The sequence below is a fragment of the Microcaecilia unicolor genome, chromosome 3, assembly GCF_901765095.1.
Source record: "Microcaecilia unicolor chromosome 3, aMicUni1.1, whole genome shotgun sequence".
In the NCBI taxonomy this organism is placed as follows: Eukaryota; Metazoa; Chordata; class Amphibia; order Gymnophiona; family Siphonopidae; genus Microcaecilia; species Microcaecilia unicolor.
This window is the reverse complement of record NC_044033.1, coordinates 409044555-409071354: the sequence shown is the minus strand read 5'-3', so window position 1 is coordinate 409071354 and position 26800 is coordinate 409044555. Positions and strand designations below refer to the sequence as shown.

At 42.0% G+C, this 26800-nt stretch overlaps 1 protein-coding gene across 2 annotated transcripts in view; it reads left to right on the top strand.

Annotated features, from left to right (window-relative positions):
* TNFRSF21 (TNF receptor superfamily member 21) overlaps positions 1 to 26800 on the top strand; it is a 199361-nt gene that overhangs the window by 158044 nt on the left and 14517 nt on the right. The gene's annotated exons all lie outside the window — the stretch shown is intronic.

Here is a 26800-nt window from a genome sequence, read left to right as displayed (position 1 = left end):
TTCCTCCTATCCCATGACCCTCCCATTTCCTCTGTAGCCTTTCATGAGGTACCTTGTCAAACGCCTTTTGAAAATCCAGATACACAATATCAACCGGCTCCCCTTTGTCCACATGTTTGTTTACTCCTTCAAAGAATTGGTCAGGCAAGATTTCCCCACACAAAAGCCGTGCTGACTCGGTCTCAGTAATCCATGTCCTCGGATGTGCTCTGTAATTTTGTTTTTAATAGCCTCTACCATTTTCCCCGGCACCGACGTCAGACTCACCGGTCTATAATTTCCCGGATCTCCCCTGGAGCCTTTTTTAAAAATGGGCGTTACATTGGCCACCCTCCAATCTTCCGGTACCAGTTCACAAACATGTTTAATGTCCAGTTTTTTGACACCAATGTTCCATGTTTTCAGGGGAGCAGCAGGCAAGTGTGCTCATGTCTGTCTATTTTCAATCACTGTGTATTGTGGAAAGTGTTTTAAAAAAAGATTGTTTATGCAATTTATAATCAAACAAGTCCAAAAATTGATAAGGCAAGGTACTGTAGCATAAAATAATACATTTACAAGGAAAGAATTGTTCTGCAACAACTACTTTAAGTACCCATTAGGCCTCAGTATAAAGAGAACCAAAAGCAAAACCCAGGAGCAGGGCACAAAATAAAAGGAAACCAAGAAGAGGAGTTAAAAATGTTATGGGTCCCTGAAAAGTTTCTCACTGCAAAACGTATGTAGTAGAAGATAATGAAACAAAGCTCCAACTTTAGGCTCAAAAAATATACATACTTAGTAGAAGAAATAATAAATGTACAAGGAAAATGCAGTGGGAATTGTCTTCGAAGAAACAAAACTTTCTTGCTCCATAGAATTTTACACTTTGCTCTTCTGGAAATCTGCACAAATCAAGAAATATCCACAGTTTGAGCCCCATGAAAAACTCAAGCTCTATGACTGAAATACACGCCTAATCTCTATTGATGAAAGTAACAAGCAGAGTTCTCTGCTTGGTTTCCCTCATATCAGAATGTTCTAGAATAGCAGTCAAATCCAAACTGTCTGATGAATGTTCATTTTCAGCATTCCTCTGTAATCCTCTCCTCTTAGAAGTAATATAATACAATTTTTTTTTTGGGAGGGAACAGTAGATTCTGGTATCTTAAGAACTTCCAGCATATATTACTTGAACAAATTTCCAGGAGCAAATAAAGGAGATTTTATAAGTGTACAACCCTTAAATTTAGGTATCATGTTCCATTCTCCAATTTGTGATAAACCATGTTCTTGTTTAAAGTACAGTGCAAGCTGGGCTTGGTGTAATTTACCAGTGTTCCTCCAATTTTCCAGTTCTGTTCTAGCATACCTTAACCTCTTATCTTCTGCAATCCTGTCAGAGCTTCTTGGACAATGTTGAGAATTATTATTAGTCTCTCTCAAAACAGTTGCATAATAATAGATAACGACTTGGTCTCCAAGTGACTCCTTTATCCCCACTTGGAGGCTCACTAATGCTAATACCTTCACTAGGATCAGGAATAAGTGACTGTGCAGTCATCTGCACTCAGGGCTGCCGAGGGGGGGGGACAGGGGGGACAAAAGTCCCGGGGCCCGGGCCTCCAGGGGGGCCCAGCGCCACCGCCACCTGGCCCGCCCTCTGTCGCCGCCTGGCCCGCCCTCCGTCACTCCCAGAACTAACCTTTCCTTTCACTTCGCAGCAAGCAGCAGCAGGTCAAGCCACTCCTTCCTTCCATGTCCCGCCCTCGCCTGACGTAACGTCCGCGAGGGCGGGGCACGGAAGGAAGGAGGAGAGGTCTGCCCTGCCGCTGCTTGCTTCGAAGTGAAAGGAGGCTTAAGGTTAGTTCCGAGGGCCCGGCCCAATAGCGGGTGGAGGGGGGCCCGGCAACCTCAGGTGGGTGGGTGGCGGGGGGGGGGGGGCGATCTCGGGTGGGGGGGGCCCCGGGGCGGCCTTGTCCCGGGCCCGGCTCCGGCTCTCGGCGGCCCTGTCTGCATCCAAATGGCAGATGAAATTTAATGTGAGCAAATGCAAACTGATGCACATTGGGATGAATCATCCAAATCATAGTTACCTGATGCTAGGGTTCACTTTGGGAGTCAGCACCAAGAAAAAGATCTAGGTGTCATTGTAGAAAACACTGAAATCTTCAGCCCAGTGTGCGGCTGCAGTCAAAAAAGCAAACAGGATGCTAGAAATTATTAGGAAAGTGATGGCAAATAAGATCAAGAATACTATAATGCCTCTGTATCATTCCATAGTGCAACCTCACCTTGAGTATTGCGTGAATATATATATATATATATATATATATATATATATATTTTGCTCTTTCACAAAAAGTACAAAGACTAGGGGACACTCATATCCCATGAAAATACTTCTAAAACAAATAGGAGGAAATATTTTTCACTCAATGAATAGCTAAGCTCTGGAACTTGTTGCCGGAGGATGTGGTAACAGCAGTCCAAAAAGGTTTGGACAAGTTCCTGGAAGAAGTGTAAAGTCTGCTATTGCTAGGCATGGTGAAGCCACGGATTGGTAGCATGGAATGTTGCTACTATTTAGGTTTCTGCCAGGTACTTGTGATATGGATTGGCCACTGTTAGAAACAGGATACTCGACTACATGGACCATTGGTCTGACCCAATATGGCTATTATGTTCTTATGATCTTTGGCGACTTCAGCAACACAGGAGGGCTCCCCTCTGATGGTGGTAGGCTCAGTTCCAAAGCACACAGTGTCTGCACCTCTGAAAACACTATAGATAGTGCAGGTGAGGTCAGTGTGCCTCTCCATGTAGGCTGCTGCTCTTTGTGAACTACCCCTCCCCCTGGCTGCTTTGGGTAAGCTCATGGATGCAGAATGCAGGATCAGCTCAGCTGTGTTTTACTTGCTGGAAGAGGGCTTGAAGCTGAGATTCGAAAGGGAATCCCACACTTCCCCTTTCGCTTCCTCATACCAACATGGAGAATGTCTTCCACATCCTCTTTTCTAAGCACTATCTTGCTTCTCATTGTGAACCAAATTTAAAAATAAAAATCCAGTGGGGGAAAAATTTAAATGGCTCAGTAGCCTAACAACCAAGGGTTACAACCTTCAGTTGGGTTCAGTCTGTAGACTCATTTTAGTACAGGTCTTGACAGAACCTAGGCATCGTGTCACCCTGATGCCTGAGATTTTGTGCCATTTTGGGGTGGTTTTGTTGTTAGTATATGCCTTCACTAAAACTGCTGTTCTCCTTTTGTCTGCACATTTTGACTCGGCAGTGTAGGAGCTCTCCTGCATTTTTGAGATACGAGACTATAAGACCACCTTGGGAGTTCCACACCATATGGCTAGTTTGAGCAGAATCGGAGAGAAAAACAGCTGTTGTAGCTTCAACAGCAGCATGAGGAGACAAGGTGATGGGGAGGGTGTACATTCATTGGTCCCACATTTGGGGGAGGGAACCAAAGTAGACTGGGGGGCTGAGAGAAGGAAACTTCTGGAGAGGATGGGGAATGAGAGGGAAGTATGAACTTGAAACAGGACCACTGAGAAGGGACATGGAAGGATAGAGTAGGGTGTGATGAGAGAGAGGGTAGAGATTAATTTTTATTTATTCAAAAAATGTATATTCAGCACAATCTACAATTCTTGGCAGATAAAATATAAAAACATTCACAATAACAGCATAACATCACCACTTATCCAAACATCATACTGACAGCTGGTAAGTGAGCCAATGTGGTAAGTACATCTTGCCCAACTGCTACAGGGGGTGCTGATGTGCTTGGAAGAGGAGCTACCGGCTTCTACCAACACTATGCAGTGGTATATCAGTCTGATTTTACTAAGCTTGCTTTTCCCCATAGAAACAGAATGGGAAAACAGCCTTTAGTAAACAGGTCACTAAAGAAGCTGCTGCAGACCTTTGAAAGGATGGCCTTTCCTCCCACGAGGAGGTGCACTGGGCAGGGGTAGAGGGTTGAAGGGGGAGGTCTTAGCTGCTTGCTCCAAAGTAAAAAAAAAAAAAAAAAAATTAACCTTATAAGTTTTATTCTAGCAGTGTGTCTCAGGTCAAGTATTTTTACACTTAGATCTACTGAGACTAATTTTGTGAAGGTGTGGTCTCCCACCCTCCTGGCACAACATAGGATAAAACTCTTCATAAATCAGGCTCTTAGTCATGGTATGTGTATCATGAGGGCCTGTACGCCAGTATTTTCATGCTACCCCTACCACTTGTAAGAAGGTTAAGCCCCTGGTTACTTGAGATTCTGGCATGTGCTTCTGACCTGGTACCTCCCCACTTGACAGCTAAGTTGCTGCTTGCCTCTGGAAAAGTTCTCTGCCTCACAAGCTAGTCACTTGTGGTTTGGGGGGACACATTGATGTGCCCCCCCTTCCCAAACCAGAGTTGCATAGTTTCCAGAAAGACAACTGATTAAAAACACTGGAATTGTCCAATAGTTTATCTGGGTCACTGAGATATAGCCATACAAGTAATTAGCTTTTCATGAGAAAAGAAAAACCCTGAAACAATGATCATTGAAGGATTAAAAGTTGCATCTTTACATGCAGGAAAAAAAGAAAAGTAATTTCCTAGTAACACTAACTGGTATATATAACTTAAAGGCACCTTTACTAAAATTGCGCAACAAAAAATGAACTACCGTCGGGACACGCTCGGGCATCCTGTGTGTCTTTCACATTTATGCATTCTAACTACACGCTAAAAACTTTTTTTGAGGGAGCACGTCGGGGGTGGAGAGTGGGCAACATTATCTCATGGCCATTAATAGAAGCAATAGAAAAATTATTTTTATGGCTGCAGTAAAAATGGCCTTTAACACACAGGAAATACCTGTAAGGGCACACTAAGGCCACTTTTTTTCTGCAGCTTAGTACAAGGACCCCTTAGTTTGTGTGTGGAGTTGGACTGTGCACCTTTTCTGAGCTGAGAGTTTTGAAAAGATCCACTAAAACTGCTGCTTGTGGCTGACTTGTTAATTTTATGAATTGTAAAATCACCAAAACTGTGTTTGGTTTTTTTTCTCTTGGCTACAAATGCTGTAATGCAACTTTTTGAGTTCTTTCCATCTATTCCTGTCTGCTCCAAATGAGAGGATCATGGACAAGCGGTTGCTCTTTCTCCTCGGTAATGTCAGCAGCCATGGTACTGATTCAGTTCAGCATTTTATCATAGCTGGCTGCCAAGACTTGGAGACCAATTCCCTGCTGTTTATTATGCTGTCACCTGCTAGTTAATTTGCTGTGGAAGGGAAAGGTTTTTTTTTGTTCTGTGTTTTCCCTTAAAAGTGTGTGTGTGTGTGTGTGTGTGGAAGGAGGGGGGGGGGGGGCACAGACAACTTAGAACAAAAAAACACCTTTAAAACCGCTGTTTCACAGAGGACGTATAATAACAGAATTACTTTTCATTGGTAGAGTAGTAATTTGCTATAAATCGTAATTGGTGTGTCATTTGGAGGTGCTGGCTATAGGGACACCCTAGCACTATTATATTTGTGCAGAGAAAAAAGATGGAGACCTGTATGGCTGGGGTGTGGGGGGAGACCTGTGTGGCAGGGGGGGTATGTCATGAAAAATTTCTTGGACAGTACTACTACTACTATTTAGCATTTCTATAGCGCTACAAGGCGTACGCAGCGCTGCACAAACATAGGAAGAGTGCTGTGAACCGAAAAAATTTGGGAACCACTGCTCTAGTCTATACATATTCAGATCTTCCTGTCTCTTCTTAATATGTCTTTTGGCGCAAACCCTATATCTTTTTTTGTCACATTTCTCTGGACCACTTCTAGTCTTTTTACATCCTTAGGACCTTTCACCTAGCAAGTACATCTTGTTCTAAAACTTTTTCTTGCCAATATAAACATGTAAGTTGTTTTCAGGCATCTATTTAACTTGTTATTTCAGGTTGCTCTAATGACTCTATAGTAAGCATAATTGTTCAGAAGAACACAAAAGCCATGGTCCTCTAAGCCCAACATTCTGACAGTGGCCAGGCCAGGTTGCAAGCACCTGGCAGATACCAAAAAAGTAGATCTGTTTGTAAAGATAACACAGTTGACACTGACCCTTAGTGGACAGTGTACAACATTGCCATGTAAATAATGGCACTGAATCTAGAGGTGGAACATTTAATTTTATTTATTTATGCATTCTTTTATCCCACTGTTATCCAAACACAGGTTTTGGTTCAAAGTGGCTTACAATTTACGTTCTGGTTGAGAGTTACAGCGCTGATGTTAATTTACATTCTGGTTGATCTAGTAGTGAGGTCCCAGAATGCAGAAATCCCTCTTATTTATAGAAATGTCGCAAGGATCACACACAACAAATAGAAAAGGATTTATTTACAAAGTTAAAGTATATAATAGTTTCCCCAAGTTGGTCCTGGAGTACCCCCTTGCTAGTCAGATTTTCAGGGTATCCTCAATGAATATGTATGAAAGAGATTTGCATACGCTGCCTCATGCGTATTCATTGTGGATATCAAGAAAGCCTGACTAGCAAGCGGGTATTCCAAGACTTGACTTGGGAAACACTGCATTAGAGAATGACACAGGGACAGTTTGCCCGCATTCCTTCAGGCCCTGTCTCCGCGCCCCACCCCGTCCCTACAGGTTCTGTCCCCACCCCATCCCTGTGGGCTCTGTCCTCATCTGCAAAAGCTTCAAATACTTATGGTTTTATATTTAAACATTTTAAAGTATAAAAATGAACAATGTGCTGTGCAACTGTTGTGTATAAATAACATATAGAAAACAATAATAACGAGCAACTATAATAGCCCTCCTCCCCATTACTACCCTCTACCCTTCCAACCCCAACAATAGCTGACTTCTACTACCCCAAGAAATCCTAATCCACCCTGTTAAAATGTCCAGGGGTAAAAAAATACAGCCCATTCTGTGTGTCCTAGAGGGGAGAAATATGCCCTACAAAGCAATATTATGATTTTTTAATCTGTGGATGAATAAGAAGTCATCATCTTTCCTGCAATAGAAGATGTTTTCTTAGAAGATGTGCTGGTAGCAGGATGTATAAGATCCTCCATGCAAATTTTGCTAGCTGTGGCCAGCATGTTTGCTTGTTTTTCCAAAAAATCAAAATATCATTGTCTGCATCAATCAAACATAAATAAGTCCAGTTCATTAACAGGCAGAAAATGACATGAGGACAAAGCTTGTTCCCATCCCTGTGGGATCTGTCCCCACGGGCTCTGTCTCTGTTCCCGTCCCCATCCCCGTGGTTACCGCAGGTCCCCTTCCCTATATCATTCTCTAGTATACATAGTGTAAGACTGAATGTAAAAGTTCCTGATAAAAATGTGTAGAATGAAAATGTATAGAAGTCAAATGGAATACAACACAGACACCCTACAGCAAAAATTACCTAAGGGCCAGTTTGTTCACAAACTTTGGAATAAAAGGTATACAAACTGTCTGTTGGTATTGGGTGACCTTTACATAGGCAGGTGATAAGTTTTTGTTGATGATCTTGGTCCTTTTAATGTAGTGTTAATATTTTTGGTGTTCCAGATGAGTGCTCCTCTGTCTGTTGCAGTTATACAAAACCTTCATAAGTGATTGGCCCGTGCCCTATTGTGTTAGATATGGTAAACTACAAGAATGTCGATGTCATCTGGGTATTCCCTAAATTCTAGTCTTTAAGCAGTATTGGCTGACTAAGCAGTTGTTGTTGCCCAAGGTACTGCCTGCCTCTGGTTTGAGCCAGATGTGTCACTGGACTAATAGTGCTAGGTTCACGGCCAAAAGTCTTTTTCTTAAGATGCAAAGTAATCGTTTCAGCACACATACACTTTTCTCATAGCTTATTCCTAGGGTTGTCATGTCTTTCCCAGGTCTTCCTGGCTAACAGTAAATCAACTTTTCCTTCAGGAACGTGTCCATACCTCTTTATAACCCTGCTATGTTACTCTCCTTAACTATGTTCTCCAGGAACAAATTCTACTTTTTATTATGTGATGTGTTGGAGTTAGAACACTTAATCCGCTGGCCATTAGTTTCATGGAGTATACTCTTGTTTTAATGTTTGAAAGGAGTCTGTGTGTCTAAATGGCAGATATCCATTTAATATGATCTAGTGCAATATAACACATACAGGAAATAAATCTCAACTACAGTTACAAAATGTTAGGTTCGTAAGTCATCACCCAAGAATGCTGGGGCTCAGGGCCTACTGAGTAGGCTGCCCCTTCCTCTGTTTTGAGCAGGCTTGGGGCCCTCTGGAGCTTGGGGCTCCACGGCAGTTGCTCTGCTTGCACTTCCCTAACACTGACCCTGCTTAGAAGCTTGCCACAGGCTTATTGGCCTAGGCCGACATGGTTGGTTTAATCACCTATTGCAATCATGAAAAGCCTGGGGAGAACAAAGGGTCTGTAAGAAATCCCGTTGCAGTTGGGATGTTAGCATTCACTTTTAAATAAGTGGGCAGTGCTGACTACTCCTTGTATAAATGGTGATCAACTCATGTGGTTGGTGAGGAGGATGTATTTCACATCAGTGTAGTCAGTACCAGCCCAGAATGGTTTTAACTTTTGCCACAACTATAGACATGTCATATGCTGGGGGAAGGAACTTAGATGTTCTGGGGGCTGCTAGACAACCAGGATGAGTACTTCTTCACTGGAAAAATACCCACTGGTTAGCATTAGGGCTCCCACTATCACTTTTGATTTCAAAATACTAGCGAAAAGTGCATTTCCCCCCAAAGGTTTAAGAGACTGCAAAGAGGTTGGTGTGGGTTGCTACTGGCTGCTCAAAATGAACCAAATTACTTTTGTTAAATAGTTAAGCCATCTATGACAGCACCTTATTGGAGAAATCTGTAGTCCCTGCTACTGTTATATACATAAGTGTTTGCTGCTGTTGAAATAACTTCCCATGAACAATTAGTGTGTATCTTGATACTACTTTGGCTATTTTGTTCAGGCAAACAGGTAGTTCCTGTATTTCATTCTGTGACATTGTTGCTGTATGTTAAATTTTTTTTAATCCATAAATACTAATAATTTTTTTTTAATTCACCCTGTGAAGCTGGTTTTCATCTTGGCTGGGACTACAAGTGAGGTCTCTGGAGTGATTTAATTTTTTGTTCCCTGCTAGGGGACACCATGTGAGGCTTGTATTATGCATCATGTGCTAATACAGTGCTGTATTATATCCAGTCGAGATTTAGCGTTCATGCATATTAATTATTTTTTCTTTTGAAGGCATTTTATTTGAACAGTAACTCTTGTGTTTCTTTTGATTGGAGTGGTGAGGAGAAGGAAAATTAAATTTTCATTAACTATTTGACATAAAATATTCAACAACTTACTGTTCATCTGAAATGAATATACTGGAATGGTTAAAATGCCAACAAAGCGTTATTGTATGCCTCCTGAATGGCTGCTAGGGGTATAGATTTGATACTGGAACAGAGTATATTATTTTTAAGTGATTACTTTGAAATGTTGTTTTTTTTTCCAAAAGGGGTATACTGTAGTCATACTGGCTACAAACAGGTACTGCTAAAACAACAAATGAGAAACAGGACCGTGTGACATAAGATGTGTAAAAACTCATCTAGAAGGGCAAAAAGAGGAATTCAGGCGAGACGAGGAAAGAGACTTAATAATATTGGGTTAATGCAGTGTGTCACCAAAAATTTCACATATTAGACAGCATGTCTGTGCTTTACCTAACTACCCTTGCCTTGTAAGCTGGGGAGAGCAGAGACCCAGAGAGTCAGGTACTTAAAATCCCCATTAACTGGTCCCTATTGCTACTTCCCCACAACCTCCAATGATAACTACTGCCACTGGCCCCAGCTAGAAATGTTGAGGTCTGCTGTTCATAGGTTCTAGGTAGCATATTTGCAGGGTTTTGTGTTTTTATAGTATCTGGCAGTGGAGAAATTTTATGTTGCTGCTATTGAGGTGACACCAGAAAGTATGACAAAGCTGTAAGAGAAACCTCTCTAGCTCTATACTCTAGAATGGATAAAAGTTTATTCATGTTGACAGTAAGTTAGTATGGATTTGTTTACCATTCAGCCTCATATTGAAAGCTACTGTAATTGCAACACATTAGTCCCAGTTAGCACACAGCCTGTATTTTTTGAAGAACAAAAAATTGATCATTTTAAGTTTATTAAAAAATAAATTAAGTTTAAGAATATTTTATATTTCCTTTACATCGTTATTAATAGTAAAAAATACATTTAGGATTTTATTTTTGTTCAGCTGTGAATTTGTGTTCAGTGTGTCACATACATGAACATTGTCAGGTGTATCACAATAGAAGAAAGGTTGAGAACCACTGGGTTAATATAATAGAAAAGTGATTCACAGGGTTAGAATGATAGAGAAGGCTGGAAATGGAATTTGATGTATTAAAGAGCTATTGAAGTAGTAAGTTCAAAGGAAAAGGGCTACATGTCTTAAAGGAGTTAAGTCACTGTTGGGCCCTTTTACTAAGCCATGTAAGCATCTATGCGTGTCCAACGCACACCAAAATGGAGTTGCCGCATAGCTACCGCGTGGCCATTGTGGTAGTTTCATTTTTGTTGTGCATCCATTACACGTGCCCGAAAAATATTTTTTATTTTCTGGTGAAGGCGGTTAGCTTAGCAGAGTTTAAAAAGGGGTTAGACGGTTTCCTAAAGAACAAGTCCATAAACCACTACTAAATGGACTTGGGAAAAATCCACAATTCCAGGAATAACATGTATAGAATGTTTGTACATTTTGGAAGCTCGCCAGGTGCCCTTGACCTGGATTGGCCGCTGTCGTGGACAGGATGCTGGGCTCGATGGACCTTTGGTCTTTTCCCAGTGTGGCATTACTTATGTACTTATGTGTGCGTCAGCTACACGTACCAAGTGGCATTTGGTGTGCGTAGGTCATTACTGCCCAGTTACCGCATGAGACTTTACTGCTAGGTCAATGGCTGGTGGTAAGGTCTCAGACCCAAAATGGACAAGCGGCAATTTTCATTTTGCCGCATGTCCATTTTCGGCAATAATTTTAAAAAGGCATTTTTTTTGCAGGTGCGTTGAAAAATGATTCTGCACACTCCCAAAACACGCGTCTACACTACCGCAGGCCATGTTCAGCGCACCTTAGTAAAAGGGCCCCTGTATAATAACCATTTTAGGTTTTCTTCTGTCTCTCTTCCTTCTACCCCTTTGCTTTCTTAGCGTTGTATGCCAGTTTGTATTTCTCCTTTCAGTATTGTATTTTTTTCTTTTTTGCTGTGTTTGTGAACCGCCAGTTAGGTAAGGTGGTATAGTAAGCATAAATAAACAACAATAGCGACACCTAGTTGAGGTTTGCTAAAACATCTAACACCCCCCCCCCCCCCAAAAAAAAACAAAACAAAACAAAAACAAACCCCATCTAGCTTACAACCATAATGGAACCAGAAAAATGTCTAAATTTTTGGTTCAATTATGGCTTTGAGTTAGATGTTGTCATGCTCAACATGTCCATCTGTAACTACGTTTTTTTTTTTTTGGGGGGGGAGGGGGGATTGAAGATCTAGGTGTCATGATAGACAATACTCTGAAATCTGCCCAGTGTGCGGCGGTGGTCAAAAAAACAAAAAGGATGCTAAGAATCATTAGGAAAGGGATACAAAATAAGACCCAAGAATATTATAATGCCTCTGTATCACTCCATGGTGCAACCTCACTTTGAGTATTGTATTTAATTCTGGTCGATGTATTTCAAAATAAATGTAGTGGAATTAGAAAATGTTTAAAGAAGAACTACCAAAATGATAAAGGTGATGGAACTGCTTCCATATGAGGAAAGGCTAAAGAGGTTAGGCCTCTTCAGCTTTGAAAAGAGATGGCTGAGGGGGGGATATGATTGAGGTCTACAAAATCCTGAGTGCTATATAATGGGTAGAAATGAATCAAATTTTCTTTTTTTTAACTCTTTGAGAGAGTACATAGACTAGGGGACACAATGAAATTACATGGAAATACTTTTTAAAAAATAGGAGGAAATATTATTTCACTCAAACAATAGTTAAGCTCTGGAACTCATTGCCGGAATATGCAGTAATGGCAGTTAGTGTTTTAAAAAAGGTTTGGACAAGCTCCTGGAGGAAAAGTCCATAGTCTGTTATTAAAATGGACATGGGGGAAGCCACTACTTGCCCTGGGATTGGTAACGTGGAATGTTGCTACTAATTGGGTTTCTGCCAGGTACTTGTGACCTGGATTGATCACTGTTTGAAGCAGGATACTGGGCTACATGGACCATTGGTCTGACCCAATATGGCTATTCTTATGTACTTACGTAGTATCTGGATTTAGGGCCCACTAATGTAGGGTGATGTGTGGCCCACTGCTGGGGGCTTTCATTGCAGCTGCTGAGTTAAATGAGTTGGAGGGGTGTGAATAGGGGTTTTTTTGTTTTGTTTTTTAAGCAGTTTTGGGTTTTCTGGCCAGTTGTCTGATTTCTTTTGGGGGGGGGGGGGGGGGGGGGTTCATTTCAGAAATTAACATGTTTGTGTGCAATTTAACACATCTACTATAATAAAACGATGTCACTGAAGTCACTCACACACCGGTTCGTGGTTTCATGGTGGTGAAGCCACAACATCTTCATGTCCCGCCCTCGCGTCACACGTGATGACGTCGAGGGCGGAACACGAAAACAAGGCTAATTAACGCACGGGGAGCAGTAGGGAAACACGCGGAGCGTATTTCCCTACTCCTCCCCTTCCAAACAATCCCAGCCGCCCACGACGTCCACATCAACCCGGCCCCTTTCGCCACATAGCCCCGCCCCTTAGAAGTTACCCGCCCCGCCCACGGTACCACACTCACCCTCAGCAACGTCCCTCCCCCCCTGTCACCTCCCCGCTCCCCTTCCCTTCCCTTACTCGTGTCTCCCTGGTGGTCTAGAGGTACCTGTTCGGTCGGGGCAGGAAAGAAAGAGCCCCCTCTTTCCTGCCCATAGCGGTGGTGGTAGCTTCCTTGCTGCATCGTGTGGGAGTTCGGCTCTCGGCATGTCAAAATGGCCGCCGAGAGTTCAAGCTGCATCGCGAGACTTCAACTCTCGGCGGCCATTTTGAAACGCCAAGAGCCGGACTCCCACACGATGCAGCAAGGAAGCTACCACCACCGCTACGGGCAGGAAAGAGGGGGCTCTTTCTTTCCTGCCCCCACCGAACAGGTACCTCTAGACCACCAGGGAGACACGCGTAAGGGGAGGGGAAGGGAGTCCCCTGCCCGCTAGCGCCCGTTTCATCGCCGCCAGAAACGGGCCATTTTTACTAGTATTAAATAAAGTAAGCTCTATTCTCAGTGGGTCTGTTGGCTAACTCTGTGCTTAACAACACATTAATATACATTAATTTGTTCTTAATTCACATGGAACCCAGGTCTCACCCATGCGCTAGCTCTGGCTCCTGGCTGCAAAATATCATCAGTTTTCCATTCAGAGCCACTCCTCACCTTACTCATCGGTTCCAGCACACATTTAGTCGAGTTTGGGAATGGGTCTATGGTCTGCAATAGCGATCCGGGGGTTTAAGAGGCTATACTCTGTCCTCTAGAGCTGATCGGTTCCCTTGGTTCTCTCTTCTAGAAACCAAGCAATACTCAAAAAGTCTCAAACAAATGCAAACTATTGGAACTCAAACTGGCAAATTGTCAATCCAACATATTCCTTGTTATTCCCAAAGGGGAACTCCCTTCTCCACTTTTTCCCCAAATTATATTTACAGGATACTTAATGTTATATTTACAGGTATTTACAGTTTCTCCTGTCTGTGCCTATCCCTCAGAGAGTTATTTTCCCCAAAGGCAGTACTCCTCTTCTTTACCTTGGTTTGCTTTTGCAGGCTCAGACCTCCCCCCCCCCCTCGATCTGACCCTCTTCCAGCGGTGACTCCACCTTTGGTCCATCCTGGTTCTGGGATGAGCTCTCCCTGGCTCCGTTTCCCTGCTCCCGGGATGGGCCCTCTTCTTTCTACCCACCCATAGCAAACTATCTCCCGGTTGAGAACCACTGACTTCAATCATGGACTGCCTGGAAAACCTATGATGGTGGCCCTTTTACGTAAAAAAATTAAACATGCATATACTGCCTGCAAGTTGAAAAGCTGTCAGATGTATATTCAGGTACAATAGGTATTTGGCTTGAGCCTATGAAATGTGCAGTGTTTGGAAATGAAGATTGCAGCACTTTTTACCCAAAGGTTGACTAGTTTTGACTCCTGGTAAAGTGCAGGAGGTGAGGCACATTAGTCTTGGGTGACTGTCTTGCCTCTTTCTGTCTGGTCACTTTAAGGTCTGGGAGTTTTAATTGCCTCTTGTACAGTCCTCAGAGGATTGATAGCTACAAGAAACAACATTTTTGCAATTATCTAATTTCTGAGGACATCCACTTCCTGGAATGTATTTCTTTCTTAGTTACAATGCATGTTCGTAGCCTGGAAAACTCAGAATGAAAAAGCATTTGCAGCTGTCTTCTGGTGTATTATTTTACCAGGGATTTGTGCCGCATATGAGGCTCCCAGTACATGAATTATTTACTTATTTTGCCTTGGTTTTTCTTTTTTCATTGAATGGAAACTGTGAAAGCAAAGCTGGAAAGCAATGGTGTCCTTAAGTGCCTGCATTTTTTGTAAGCAAGTTGTTTGTAGCTCAGTGCAGCCTTGTAGCCCCCCTGATGAGAAGGAACTAGACACCAGACAGATGTCTGTGCACTTAGTCACAGTGACAAACATTGAAGCTTTAAATGAAAAGGTCTTGGTGTAAATTAAAGAGGGAGACTCCCTCTCTAAGCATGCCCTGGATTTCAGGAAAGCTGTGAAGCTATTAGGAAGATGACTGTATACCCATTTGTTTTTCTTTTAGCTCATGCTCTTTTGTTGATAGTTCAAGGTGAATTACATTCAGGTATATGAGATTTTACTCTCCCCAGAGTATTAACCATGTCTTAAGTTTGTACTTAAGGCACTGGAGGGTGATGTGACTTGCCCAAGGGGAATCAGTAGGATTTGAACCCTTTCGTGTTCCTTTTCCACATGAGTTTGAAGCTGCACAAGGTGTTGTTTTTAGTTGTCTCAACTAGTTTTGAATAGGAATATGCATTTGTTTGAAATGATTTAAGAAATGTGAGTGGCAAAAACAAGCAGATAAACACATGTTGTGTGGTGTCAGTGGTCTGGCTGCACATCCCTAGTTTCAGATAGATTTCAAATGCATTTTGAGATAAAAGCTAAATGAGAGGTACTGAAGAGGCTTAGTATTTACTCTAGTCTTCTAGGGATGCCAACAGGTTTTCAGCAAGGCTTTGGAATCGGTACACCAAATCTTTGACTCCTTTATTTTTCTACTGTCTGACCCCCGACTCAGACTATGTATAGTAAGGGTCTCTTTTTCGAAATAGAAAGATGTCCAAAAAGCGGCAGATGATTCTTTGCCAAAATGTCCAAATCACTATTTTCGAAACCCATTTTTGATGTTTTTCTATGCAGTTTATAAGAAGTGCATCAAAATCACAAGGGGGCATGTCGGGGGTGGGATTTGGGTGTTCCCAAAAATTGGACTTTTTTCTGCCATAATGGAACAAAGTAAAAAGTCCTGGGCTAAAGGTTAGATATTTTGGTGTAGACCTGTTTCAATCATGGCTAAGTAACAAAGTGCCCTAAGTGACCAAATGATCCCCTTTACTCCCCCAGTTGTCACTGATCCCTCCCACTCCCCAAAGATGTGAAAGAAGCAGTACATACCAGCCTCTGACAGCTTCAGGTGTTATGGCCAGTCCTATTAGAGCAGCAAGCAGGTCCCTGGAGTAGCCTAGCGGTTGGTGAAGTTACCTATAGAGAAGGGAACCCAGGTCCATATCCTACTCTACTACTACTACTACTACTACTATTTAACATTTCTAGAGCGCTACAAGGACTGTTGTAGTGGTGTACAGTAGGTTTTTGGTGGGTTTTGGATGCTCTCCATACAATATAAGGGGGTAATGGTGAGATATGTACCTGGGAGCTTTCATGTGAAGTCCACTGCAGTACCCCCTAGGTTGTCCCACTGCTCTGCCAGGATGTCTGGCCAGTAATACTAAGAATGCTGACCCCCCCCCCCTCCATACATCCAAATGTCTTGTTTTTGTACATTCTTCCCTTGTATTTTTTTTTTTTTTTTCAAAAATAGTCCAAAATGATAGATGCACTGAGCACAAAAACATCTAGTAATGGCCATCTTCAAAACAAAAATACATTTTTTTGGTTCAAAAATCACTATGTTCACCTCTTTTTTTTTTTTTTTTTTTTTTTTTTTTTTTTTTGGGGGGGGGGGGGGGGGGGGGACATTTTCAGCAAAACGTCCAAAATTGGATTTAGACATCATATTGAAAGTGCCCGTCCAAATATATATTGTGGTCTATTAGTCTTAAATTTGTATATGAAGAAATATCCTATGTTTCTATAATTAAATTTCTCTTAGATTTAAAGTTTGAACCAAGAACATGAACAAAAAAATATATGTGTAAAATGATAAATTTGCCATATTATAATATTAGTTTTGAAGCTGGTTGGAGTTGGTACACTTACTGACACAGACTCCAACACCCAAAATTGCTTCTGACTCAATGACTCGGACTCCACAGCCCTGGTTTTCAGGACAGGGCAGCTTAGAGAAATAGCCAGGCCTGGGACAGAACCGGACTGCCACAAGCCACCCCCCCCCCCAAACTCACACCGCCGTGTCCGTCCACCCCTTACCCTTCTGTGTTTGCCTCCAATGGGGGTCCCAGGCCGGTGCCGGGAAGCCGCTTCCTGTTCTCACAGTCTGCCCTCTCCACCGATTGCTATGGTTTTCTGGGGTGAGGATTTGGCAGACTGTGGATATCTTCAGCTGGCAGGGCTTGGAAACTCCCCGCCAGCTACATGAATGGTGTGCCCAGGGTTGTCAACCTTTTGAAAGATAAAAATGGCACCTGCCCTGCTCCACTACTCTTCTGTCCCTTGTCGCATCCCATCCTTCTCCCCCCCCCCCCCCCAACAAATAACTGTACTGAGGATTCAGCACCTGCAGGTCACATTGAGGGCTAGGAGAGGGTAAAATAACAGCTTATACTCTTCAGCCCTCCAATAAGCTACAGCTCCCTTCTCAGTCTCTCAACATACATATATTTCCTGCATACAGTACTAAATTCAAACATATATTCTGCATTCACAGAAGCACTTGGCTGGCTTCTCCCCAAAAAATTGCTGTAGAGAACAGCTAGGACACTTACTCGTAAAACCTGCTGTAGAAAAAATGTAATAGAAACAAATATCTCAATAACAGCAACATAAACCATGTAAGCATTTTGTGAAGTAATTCAAAAATGTACAAAAATTCACTCAGGACCTATTGCAAATCTACCCTTCTGGCATAACTTCCAAATTCATTTAAGGATCTGGAGGAGTGGCCTAGTGGTTAGAGCACTGGTCTTGCAATCCAGAGGTAGCCGGTTAAAATCCCATTGCTGCTCCTTGTGATCTTGGGCAAGTCAATTAAACCTCCATTGCCTCAGGTGCAAACCTGGATTGCGAGCCCTCCTGGGACAGAGAAATATCCAGAGTACTTGAATGTAACTCATCTTGAGCTACTACTGAAAAAGGTGTGAGCAAAATCTAAATACATAAATAAGGATAATATCTAGGGAAATGATGCACCATGGCCTTGGAGTATGAGTATGGCTATTGTGAAAACTGAATAAGCCAGATTACTAGAGATCCTTGCATAGAAACTCCATGCTGATATCTGGCCTTGATCACTCACAGAGAACACAGAGACCCTCACCAAATACAAAGTGACCATAAACTAATAGAAAGAAACAAAAATTCAACTGAAACCCCCAAACAACCACTCTTTCATGCAGGACAATACCAGAAATACCCCTTGTACTGCTATAAAGATAGTAGATATTAGGCCCAGCACTTAAGAGGTGGGGGGGAGGGTAGTTGGAATCAGGGCAGTTGCTGTGGGCCCCAAGCATGCCTGAAGCTGAAGGAGGCATAGCCTGTTAACAGGCTTTAGGGTCCCATATTTCTGCCTTGAGCCGGGCCCTATCTAATACCGGCATTGTATATTCCCAAGTGATATATTCCGATCACTAAATAGAAAATAAAATCCTTCTGTCTTCCTTTGTATGGTCATTTATTTTTCTAATCACATTGTCCCAGTCTCTGTCTTCTCTTAACTTTTTTTTTCCAGTATCTCCTGTCCATTTGAAATTTCTTCTGTCTCCATGCCTACCATCCATCTCCCTTTTATGTCTCTGTTCTTATCCTCTCTATCCAGCATCTCACCTTTGTGTCCTCTTTCCTGTGTCCAGAATCTCTCCAGTTCCTTCCCTTATGCCCAGCATCTACTCTGTGTCCAGAATCTCCTCCTGTCCATCCCCTCTGTGCCCAGTCCTTCCCTGCGTCTATACTTTCCACCCATTCCTTCCCTCATGTTCAGCATGCCCTGTGTTTTGTCCCTCCGTGTCTGCCCTAGTATCTTTCCTCTGGGTCCTTATTTTCCACCCATGCACCTCCTTTATCTTGCCTTTCCGTCAAATCCTATGGCAACTTCCTTCCCTGCAGCACCACTAACCTCTTACCAGTGATTTGCCATTGGTTCACCCGAAGATGCAGTAATGATGATATTCTCAGAAGGCAGTGCAGGACTTCCCACCTATGTGCGTGCTGATGGCTCTGCAGTGTCCTGTTCTCACCAAAACAGGAAGTCTGCATCTTACAGGGTGGGACACTGCAGAGCCATCAGCGTACATGTGGCTGGGAGGTCCCAGGCTACTTTCTGAGGGCAGCCGAATGCAGGCCACAGTAGCAGTGGAGGAGGGCATGCTACCCGAGTCCACATGAGTAGTGAACAGTTCCTCTAGCAGGATATTTACAACAGAAAGTAGGGTTAAATGGCCAGCATTCTCAATGGAGAAGGGTGGATAGTGGGGTTCTCCAGGGGTCTGTGCTGGGACCGCTGTTTTTTTAACTTATTTATAAATGATCTAGAGATGGGAGTAACTAACAAGGTAATTAAATTTGCTGATGACAGTTATTCAAAGTTGTTAAATTGAAAGAGGATTGTGAAAAGTTACAAGAGGACCTTACGAGACTGGGAGATTGGGCATCTAAATTGCAGATTATGTTTAATGTGAGCAACTGCAAAGTGATGCATGTGAGAAAAGAGGAACCCAAATTATAGCTACATAATTTAAGGTTCCACACTAGGAGTCACTGACCGGGAAAGAGATCTAGGCATCATCATTGATGACACGTTGAAACCCTCTGCTCAGTGTGTGGCAGTGGCTAAGAAAACAAATAGAATGGTAGGTATTATAAGGAAAGAAATGGAAAACAAAAATGAGGGTATAATAATGCCTTTGTATCGCTCCATGGTGCAACCACACCTCGAATATTGTGTTCAATTCTGGTCACTGCATCTCAAGAAAGATATAGTGGAGTTAGAAAAGGTACAGAGAAGGGTGACGAAAATGATAAAGGGGTTGGGACAACTTCCCAATGAGGAAAGGCTAAAATGTTTAGGGCTCTTCAGCTTGTCAAAAAGACGGCTGAGGGGAGATATGATAGAGGTCTATAAAATAATGAGTGGAACGGGTAGACGTGAATCTCTTGTTTACTCTTTCTAAAAAGTACTAGGACTAGGGGGCACGCAATGAAGCTACAAAGTAGTAAATTTAAAACAAATCGGAGAAAATATTTCTTCACTCAACATGTAATTAAGCTCTGGAATTCATTGCTAGAGAATGTAGTAAAAGCAACTTAGTGAGGTTTAAAAAAACGTTTGGATGACTTCCTAAAGGAAAAGTCCATAGACCGTTATTAAAATGGACTTGGGTAAAATCCACTGCTTATTTCTAGAATAAGCAGCATAAAATGTATTGTACCATTTTGGGATCTTGCCAGGTACTTATGACCTGGATTGGCCACTGTTGGAAACAGGATTCTGGGCTCGATGGACCTTCGGTCTGTCCCAGTATGGCAATACTTATGTACTTACGTAGTCTAACAGAGGATGCTAACATTGCATTTTTGATAAGACTGCAGATTGTTTAATGTATACAAGTTAACAAAGGTTGTGTGCCAGTTTACGCAAGCAAAAATTTTAGTGCCTTTAAAAAATAAAATAAAATAGAGAAAGCGGTGTCCTAATGTAGCAGATTTATAGCATCCAAGAAAGAGATCAGATTTTGCTTCAAACTACTGACAAGAAAAGCTTTAGTTCTAATTTCTTCATCTTATGCAGTGTATCTGTACCACCATGTTCAAAAAAAGCTGCACTTGGTCCAATAAATAAAAAGGTATTGCCTACAATTTCATGACCCTTATTTCCAGTTCGGCAATCAGTTGCTGTTTGTCACACAAGAGCCACATATAAATTTGAAGGTTCTGGTTTCTCCTATGGTGGAGTAATAAAACGGTCTACAGCCTTTAACAACAAATGCCAGCCATAACATAAAACCTAAGAAGGGAGTTCAATTTTTTTTTCAGGGTGAAGGGAGGAAAGCATTTCACTGTCATTCTTGGGTTGTCAAGTTGATGTGACTTGCTTGTTTGAGTATTCGATTTCACTTGACATGAATAAATCTTTGTTCGTCACAGAGCTGTTTTTGCTGTGGACTGGACTAAGTTGATTTGACAATGTTTATCATAGTGCTTAAAGGCCTCTGTAAGCAGAGTGATCAGTTTGCATACTGTCTGTAGCTAAAACAGCTGACTTCCTGTAACGGTCTTTGGCAGTTTCCTGACATACAGTGAATGTTCTAAGTGGTTACCTACTGGTAGGTGGTACTTGGAAGCCTAGCTGATTTTTTTTTTCCAGCCTCAGGTACAGCCCTATTTTTTTGTGACTATGTTCTCTGGAACTGCCTTTAATACGGTTTCTTGACAATGTATTTAAAGAGCGGTTTAATATTATTAGTATAGAAAAACTTGGATTACAGTGGGTTGAGTTATTTAGAGTCAAGCTGGAGCTGACTTGAGCCACTACATATGAAGTCCCCCCCCCCCTCCCCCAGTGAAAAGCAGTTGTCATTGCATGAGGGGGAGGAGAAACCCAGTCTTAAAATTAAAATAAGGGAGAAGGCAAAACCTTTTTTATATACATGATTTTGTTTTAAGCAGTTTTCAACTTGGACTCCATTGAAGCTGACTTTACTGTTATTAAAACAGGGGGAGCTCCTAGTCCCTCTCAGGTCAGTGAATTTTTAGACATTGTTTTGCCTCTAGTCTAGACAAAGATACAAATGAACAGGTTCATTTGCCATTATAGTACTTTTGGCCCTGGTTGTGGCGTGCTAATAAACCATCATCAAGTGGAAACTTTAATTTTGACTGTTAAATACGAATAATAACATTTGAAGGATTGTCATCTTTTAATATAAAAATGTGCAGTTAAATTATGATCCATTTATTTTTTGTTGTAAAAATTCAGCATACCTAGGTTAAAATGAGAATGTAAAGATTGTCGTCTTCTGAAGTGTTTGCTGTTTTGGTCTCTCTTTGAAAAGGTTTTAGTTTCTGTATTACACCAAGATCTGGTTCACAGGCTCCTTACTTGTTCACTGCTGTTTTGGCAATAGACTGGTCTCTGAACGGCTTAGGTTAAGGAAAAGTTAATAGATACATCAGGACATCCTCATATAATCCATTTAAGCCCTGTGATCAGGTTTTACAAACGTTTCAGAGACCCTTGGAGGATGTTTCATGAGCATGAAAAACAAGCAGATAATCCAGTGCTGATGTCATCAGGCCTTGCTTCTTGCAATGATGAAAATCGTTCACTAGACTGCTTGCTGCTGTAGTCTGAATTCTTTTGGCCAGTCCTTGCTCCTGGCACTCATGAGAGTATTCTCAATGGAGGGTGCTGCTTTTTAACTACTTATAAATGATCTAGAGATGGAACTAACTAAATTTGCTGATGACAGTTATTCAAAGTGGTTAAATTGCAAGAGGACCTTATGAGACTGGGAGATTGGGCATCCAAATGGCAGATGGCATTTAATGTGAGCAAGTGCAAAGTGATGCATTTAGGAAAGCGGAACCCAAACTATAGCTATGTAATGCAAGGTTCCACGTTAGGAAGCACTACACAGGAAATAATCTAGGTATCATCAGCGATGACACGCTGAAACTCTCTAAAGCAGCGGCTAAGAAAGCAAATAGAATGTTAGGAATTATTAGGAAAGGAATGGAGAACAAAACAGTGTGTTGTAAAACCTTTGTATCACTCCGTGGTACGGCCGCACTTCAAATACTGTGTGCAATTCTGGTCACCGCATCTATATATATATAGCTGAATTGGAAAACATACAGAGAAGGGTGTCAAAAATGATAAAGGAGATGGGATGACTTCCCTATGAGGAAAGGCTAAAGAGGCTAGGGGCTCCTTTAGCTTGGAGAAGAGATGGCTGAGGGGGGGGGGGATATGTTAGAGGTCTATAAAATACTGAGTGAAGTGGAGTGGAACAGGTAGACATGAATTACTTGTTTACTCTTTCCAAAAATACAAGGACTAGGGAGCACACAATGAAGCTACTAAACAGTAAATTTAGAATAAATTGGAGAAAATTATTTCTTTTACTCAATGTGTAATTAAACTCTGGAATTCATTGCCAGAGAATGTGGTAAAAGCAATTAGCTTATGGCAATGCTTGACAAACCCCAGGGTCCAGGTCACCATGGGGCTCATTTTCAAAGCAGTTAGACTTACAAAGTTACACAGAAACTTATGGAACTTTGTAAGTCTAAGTGCTTTGAAAATACGCCTGTAAGACACTTACAATAGGATTTGCATCTTTGAAGGTTCCCTGCCTGCAGTGCTTCTCTCTACCCTTTCCAGATTTAGCCAGCGTCTCTATCCCTCTCCCCACTTCCATGCTTTTGAATCCTGTGCTTCTCCCTCACCTACACCCCCCCCCCCCCTTCCCGGGTCTTCTGACCTTATCACGATGGTAGAAAGCAGTTAAGACACGCTGCTGTGCCGGGTCTGCCTTCTGTGAGGTAATTTCCTGCTTCTGTGAAGGTAGTACCTGGTGGTACCTGGCAGAGGGAATTCCCTGATGCCGGTCAGAGCAGCGTGCCTTAATTGCTGCCACTGCTGCTGGCCATCAAGTTGAGGTTAGACCTGAGAGAAAGGGGCGTGGATGAGGGAGATGTTCTGGATCCTGGGGGAGGGAGAGCTGGAAGGAGATGTTTTGGACCCTGGGGGAGGGAGGAGCTGGAAGGAAATGTTCTGGACCCTGGGGGGAGGGAGGGGCTGGAAGGAGATGTGATGGACCCTGGTGGGGGGGGGGGCAGGGCACAGACAAGAGATGCTGGGCATGGAGTAAAAATAGACAAGGACACAGGGCAATGTTGGAAAAGGGGTGGGATAGAAACACAGAGGCAATTCTGATAACATAGGCAGCTGTGACTTCTGAATCCTGCCTAAAACCTCATTGAATCACATGAATGATAACAGGACTCATGTATTTGCAAACATGGCAACAACTTGGCTACACCTTTATTTAAATCCAACTGAATTTAAAATTAGTATACCCAAGCTTTAACATGCCAATCCCAGTCCACCGCCATTAGCAGACAGATTATTCACCAAGCAGCAAACAAGAACTCCCTGCCACGCAGCAAGGGGGGCTCAACCTTAAGCACAGTTGTCCCAGCTGCATAGCTTAAGGATGACTGGGACACTGAAAGGGCAGATACTGAACATGGGGGGGGGGGGGGGGGGTAAACAGGAAAACAGAAGAGAAGTTCTGGTCATGAACACAGGGAAGATGGATGACAGACATGGAGAAAGAAGAAATGCCAAATAGGAGACCTTGGAAAGGAGAAAAGCAGAAGACTTGGATCAAATCAAATGGAAAACTAAAATGCTCAGACTACAAAGATAGTAAAACATTTTTTTTATTTTGAATTAATCAATTTAACATGTCTGCTTTGGGAAAATGTGCATCTCTTATCTTCAGTTCCATTTCTTTCTGTAGTATTGCTGTTTATGTAGAGTGACTCCTTGAAGATTCCAGTTCAGTTTTTTTGCCTTCATATCTCTATTATTGGTTTGTGATTCCTTGTTTCATATTTGTTTAGTCTTCCTGTGTTTTCAATGTGTTAGCATAGTGTGCTTTTCTGCTAGCTTTTCTGCACTTTTTGTGTAGAGATTTCTAGGAGTCCTGTTCAGTTTTCTCACTGGATGGTGTATTCTAGGCATGGTGTAATATTTTCAGTGCTGCGTTTTCACACGTAAGGTTGTTGCTGTTTGAGTCCTTTGAGTTAGTGCTGTTGTGGTACAGTAAACTTCTGAGTGTGTTTTTGCATGAGTTTGTTCTTAGTATTTTGCAGTGGAGGGGAGTATATGTTGGCCTTACTGAGGCAACTTCAAAATTTTAATTTTAGTTTGTCATAACATTATTTCACAAACCCTGTTTAATGAAGGTTGTACGTATTTCTTCTGAGATTGTAACCCTAGTGCAGACAGTTGGTTATAGAGGGACAGGGTGATGGAAGGTGTGGCAAGGTACTTGGGGTGGGACGGGAAGGACATGAATCAGAGTAGGTGTCGGGTTTTTCTCTGTCAAAAAGCTGGCAACCTTCCTTCACTGCTAGTCCCTGGCAAGCACAGAGTAGAAGCAGAAGGGAAATAGAGCGGCTGCTCATCAGGCCACATCCTCCTCTTCTGCAACTTTGTACAGAATGTAAAATTTAGCATTTAGCAGCAAAGAGGCTGAAGAGGAGGATCTGGCAGTGATCAGCAAACTGCTCACTGCTGCCGGCTGAATATTTACCCCTGGTCGGGTTCAGGGGTATATGTTCAGAAGAATCCGCAGCCAAGCGGAGAACTCGAACTCCCCACGGGAAAACACAAGTGTAAGTGAGAGTGGGATGTTTGACCACGGAAATTCAAATCCTGGAGACAAGAATCTTAAAAAGCTTGTTTATTGATGAAAAGACTCGACACAACTGTTGTGTTTCGGCTGTCAGGCCTGCATCAGGAGTCTATAAAAACATACCTATGCAAATAAAGAAAAATTAAGTAAAAACATAAACCACAGTAAAACAATAACATATGATAAAAAACAAAATCAAAAGATAAAATATGGGAATAACATCATTTGCTAAACATCAAAAAATGTGTTTGCATATACAATGTTCTCATAAAGTGCATGATTGGATCATCTTTTTTCCAATCAGTTTTATTTATTTATTCATGTGTTTATATAGATTTTACTGCACAGATGTTTTATGCAACATTAGCATTCCATGGGAATATTGTACATGCGAATATGTAATTATGAAAAAATTCTCAGTTTTCATTATAAGCTTACTTTTCATTATAAGCTTACCGCCCGTAACTATACACATCATAGCATATCCTTCCAATATAATATTTTATTCATATGCTTTGTACGTCTAGTCCCTATTTAAATTCATTATTTATATGTATTGTATTGCACGCATTGTTCTTGCAATATTTAGCACTTTATGAGAACATTGTATATGCGAACACATTTTTTTATCATATGTTTTACTGTGGTTTATATTTTTACTTAATTTTTCTTTATTTGCATATGTATGTGTTTATAGACTCCTGATGCAGGCCTGACGGCCGAAACACAACAGTTGTGTCGAGTCTTTTCATCAATAAACAAGCTTTTTAATATTCTTGTCTCCAGGATTTGAATTTCCGTGGTCAAACATCCCACTCTCACTTACACACGGCTGAATATTTACCCCCGATGGCCAATATTCATAAGGCATCTGTATAGTGGCTGCCACTATAGGGTAAGTGCCCTAGTTGTGAGTTTTCAGTAGCACTATCTATATAATGCTGCTGAAAATTCTGCTCTAGTACTATCTGGATAGTGACAGGGTGGACATTTTTTATGTCTCTACAAATAACTGTCCTAATCTAAGCATAGCAGCGTTAAGTCTCTGTGTGTGGACCTGAAGCTGGTCAGCAGACTCTATGTATATTCAGTACCTCTTGCTATATAGATAGCAGTGTTAAATATATGTACTATATTTAAATGCCATGGCTTTCTTAAAAAAAAAAACATTGCTGGCCATGTCGTCTGAATTATGGCCCAGTCAAGCTTTGAGTCAGTTTAATATATGGAATGGACTGAACCTTTAAAGTTTTCTTGTCTCTAGTGGTTGGCGGCAGCAAGCAGCAATTCATACAGCCTGCATGTGCCAACCCCGGAGCCTTCTCTCTGATGCTTCCCACCTATGCAGAAGCAAAAAGTTACATTAGAGAGAAATCTCTGGGGTTAGAACAAGCAGGCTGTATGAATGTCTGCTTGCCGACCACTAGAGACCAGAAAACGTTTAAAAAGTACACCAGGGGGGTGGGAAGGGGTCAGGGGAGACAAGGGGAGATGCCTGGTCGCCGGCTGGAGAGGGGACAGGAGGGAGAAATGTTGGACAATTTGTGGGGCTGGGGGGGGGGGGGAAGAGTAGAAGGTAAATGCTGGATGATTTGTGGGGCAAGGGGGTGCAGGAAGAGAAGGTAAAATGGTGTGCCTTGACAATCTTGGCGCCGTGTAAGTGTGCCGTGAGATTGAAAAGGTTGAAACTCTCTGTATAAATATATAATACATACTGCCCCTAATATTCCTTCCATTATAACAAATCTGTCAACGAAGTAAGCATGATGCAGGGTTATTTTAAAATAGTTGCAGGTCAGGGGGTTATTCTATTTTGATGCACTCTATTATTGATCTCCCATAAATATCTATAGAACAA